We start from the raw sequence: 4,276 nt of genomic DNA, 5'->3' as shown, positions 1-4,276 counted from the left end.
CTATTTTTCCTGAAATAACACTTTATATTCAAGTCAGGTTTCAGATAGTTTTCTATGACTATATTAGAACATAACAAGTAAGTCAAGGCACGCCCACCTAAGTTTTTCTTTTTTCCATGACAAGTTCTCACCAGCAAGAATTCTCTAAGATCATTGCATCACCAGTACTGTGGTGAATAAATAGCATAGCAGTACTTCCTAGTCCATATTTATGTATGCTGTACCAAAAAAGTTAATTAAATTATTTTTCTGAAACCTAAAACTTCATACAGCAGGTGGGACAAATGACCACAGTTGTCATTTAGCCACTTAAGAATAATTAATTGCCTTTATCTGACAGCTGGATCCAGTAAAACTAGTAGAAATCTGACAGCTGCCAGAGCTAGGGTCTGCCTGTCTTCACTGTAGTATAAGCTGACCTACTGCTTCACGCAGATAGCGGGTGAGGAAAGCAAAGGCCAAGTCTACATCTTGCATCAAAACTTTTGCCGGTGCCATCATGTGCACGAGGGAGTGATTTGTGACGATGACTCTGTAACAGGAAAAGACCTGGTTTGTTACAGTTACATGCTACCAGCAAAGCACCTGGTCTTTAAACATATACTCAGTAAGGGGAATCTGCCAATATAGCTATCCAGACAAATCTTGTCAATATAGACCACAATAAAATAAAAACCCCACACTTTCAGCAACTCTACAAATTTCAGTCCAGATACCTTCCGTAACTGTAAGTCAATGACTGAGAAATTACATTTTACGGATCAAAAGACAAATGGTAAAATAGTCGGAGGACTTGCTTGGTTTCAAGAGAAACACCACATTTAAGTAGGCATTTAGTCCCGGGAATCATCTGCTCTGATCTCTCGATACAGCTGCAAAATTCACTATTTTCAGAGTGAGATACAAGGCATTTTCTGCAAGATTTTAAACTTGCCTCTTCGTGTCATGAGGAGAACCTCATTCCTCTTTCGATTTAAAAGAAATGTAAATGTTAGCAAGGAAACTCAGGCCCTGGCAGAATGGACCAGCACAGCATATTACTGGGACATTCTCAGCCCTGACCCCAACCCTGCTGCTGGAGAAGTAACGTCATCCCTAACACATAGATGCCATCTCTGCTTAGCTGTCCTCACCATGAGAGGTGGTTTGCAGAGGCCAGATTCACACAGGGCCAGCTCTGATACTGGCTTTGTAACCTTGGGCTAGTCACTTCACCTCACCATCACAGTTTCTCCTGCTGCAATATTGCTGCTGCCAGGATGAGATGATTTGCTAATTGCGGTTTATAAAACTTCAAGACTGTTAAGGGAAGTCAATTAAAAATGAGACAAACCCTTAGAAAAGCCCTTATGAAAGAAACCATCATGGAAAACAGCACTCTTCAAATCGTGTCGCAGCAGCAGGTCTTGCTTCTTAGTCCCAAGACTTTGCACCACAGCTTTGTTCTGCCTTTTCCCAGCGCTTTTAAAGCATGAAAGTGTAGGACAGGTTCCTGAAGCTTTGGGAATGATATGAACTGTGCACTGCTTCCCAAGGGCAGGGCATGCAGAATGGGATGCCAAGCTGCTTCTGGAGCAGGACAATAGGTGGGGACAACACTCAGAGCAAGAGCACCCATGGGAGGGAGCAGTGTGTGCTCCCAGCTGTGCTGCTGGCCACAGCACCTGCCCCCTGGTCCTCCCGCTATTAAGAGCCCACAGTGCCCACCTACACAGAAAGATGTCATCCCACCACGTTCCCCTGCAGACCCCTAAAACCTCTTGCCAAGTACTGTACACCATCTGGATAGTTTGTGTCTATCAAATGTCACCAAGATGGGAAGAGAGAAACTGAGTTAAGATACAGCATAAAACAGCATTTGAAAGTGCTCTCAGCCCAATGTATAATAAGCAGTTTAACTGATGAGAAAAGCAAAAGACACTTTTTTTTTTAATGCAAATATCCTCGATTCACTTACATGCAAAATACGCATCCACAAACCCTACTCTGAACATAGACAGGGCTACCATCAAGCATTTAAACATCTCATCTGCAAGTGCAAATGCTTATAAATGAATGCCAAAGGCATTTCATGTCCTGAAATGAGATCATCTTCATAGTAGGTAGGGCTTATGCCAGTTATGCCTTGAAAATGTCATTAGTGTAACCATTACACCCTAGTGGGAGACCAAATCAAAGTATTACTTGAACTACATTCTATATGGGATCATAATAAGTTATTTTGCAAAAATTACTTCTTCCCAGAATCAGAGAGATATGTGAATTTTTCCCAGAAGAACAAATGCGGCCTTGTTGACATTGCAGCAAGTTATATTGAAAAGAAACATTGAGATAAACAAATCCAGATACCCATTAGTTAAGAAAATTCAAGCATGATAATTCTCTGTGTAAAGAAGAAAATGAAAAATAACATAGTGTACTAAGACTATTTGTGTGTTTGTTTCTATAATCTCTGAATTTTACTGGCGAGTTTAGCCTTGTTTTGCCCATTTATACAAAAAAAAATCTTTTGTCCTTCAGACAAGATCTCTGTGTCTATAAATCCTTTTATTTGGATGTGCTAGTGGAAGTGCTGTTTGATGTGTTTAGCTGATGAATACCTCTGCCTACCCATTCCACTGTGATTAGATTATGATTGTTTGGTATGTTCTGAGTGATTTTGTAACCTCCGCTGCAGTGTTTGTGTCTGGAATAGCAAAAAAAGGAATAAGCAAGTTGTTTACTTAACATTGCGTTTCTCTTAATTTTTTTGTTAAAAAACAACTTATTTGAGCTCAAACTCACGTCACACAAACAGAAACTATCAATCTATACTAAATTCTTCAGGGTCTGCAGAAATTTTATATAGAAAATTATGTCTGCTTTGGATTTTCAGTCTTGGAGTACTGAACAACATTTCTGAAGGTTTTGCTTCTGTATCTGAGCTCAGATGCTCATACAGGTTTGAATGGGACTAATTTTTACACAGCAAGTCTGGGTGAAAGCAGTATAAGTAAGGAAAAAAAAAATACAAAATCTGTTCCCAATAAGTTATAGTCAGAAACTGTGCAATGTCCCATGATATGGTTAGCAAAGCAAAGCCCGTACTGCAAGACTGTCAGACTGAAACTACACACTTTTTTGGTCCTGCTCCCTGTGGATGATTTGTCTATGCAGGAAGGACACTTCTGGAAATGTTGCGTCTTTTCTCCTCTCTTCTCTCATCCTCCACAACATTCATGGTCAGAAAAGTACTGATGCGAATGCCTGCGTCCTGCCCTGCTGGTTTATTCAAGCAAACCACTAAAACCATGGCAAAGAGTGCCTTCCTAACAGCTGCGAACACACAACCCAAAGGAATTGATTTTTACAGAACAGAGAAATCTGAGAAAGTTTACACAGCACCAATATAGCCACAGCTATTTTCAGCTTTGGAAATAAAAAAGTCCCCTGGCCAAATGCACTTCACAAGTCAGTGGTTAACACAAAACACAACTTTCTACCTGGTCTGCATAAATTGTGACTGGCAGGAAAGCAGCTGCAGCATAGAGCATGGTTCACTGCAGTAGTATGAGTTTACACCAGCCCAGGCAAGTAACCCCAGAAAGATTTTACGTGCTTCTTTCCTTTCACATTCAGTCAACACTACCACACATAGCACAACTCTGCTTTTCACAGAGGGACTCTCCCAAGTCCACCAAAAAGGCAAAGAGAAGCACACAGATGCTACAGAGATGAGCACAGCATAAGAAGCACCTGGGCGAGATGCCGTTCTGTTCAGTGAAATGGTAAAACCAGCGTACCACCAAATACACCTATCCCAAGTTCTCTCCTCTTCTGCTGTTATCTCTTATCAGGTTTCTAGCAACACCACTTCCTGCTCTCCCCCAGCCATCGCACAAGGCATTTCTGCATTCCATGCATTTCCTTTTGTGTGGGAAACCATCACTTACGTAAGGGTTTCAAAGTTTGCAGGTGGCGAAACTTAAGTCCTTTTTCCTTAGAAGGGGTACCCTAGGAGAGAGAGAGAGCTGCCACACTACCTCATGGTACAGGTTAAGTGCCAGCACCACTTTTACCCTCAGTCTCTTTGTCAGTGGAACTTGACCATTACTTGGCATGAACAAGAACTATAGAGAGGGCAACTCATCTGGGGAGAAAATGCCAAGCAACCTTTACAGCTAGCATCGAATGACCAAAGCCCACTTCAATCAAGGGAGCCATGCTGATTCACTCCAGATGAGCGTCTATGTCCCGCTCTGTGCTACAAAAAACCCTGAGACGCATCTAGGTGTTT

Source organism: Buceros rhinoceros, unplaced genomic scaffold (genome assembly GCF_000710305.1).
Source record: "Buceros rhinoceros silvestris isolate BGI_N320 unplaced genomic scaffold, ASM71030v1 scaffold8641, whole genome shotgun sequence".
NCBI classification, from domain to species: Eukaryota; Metazoa; Chordata; class Aves; order Bucerotiformes; family Bucerotidae; genus Buceros; species Buceros rhinoceros.
This window is presented reverse-complemented; position numbering follows the sequence as displayed.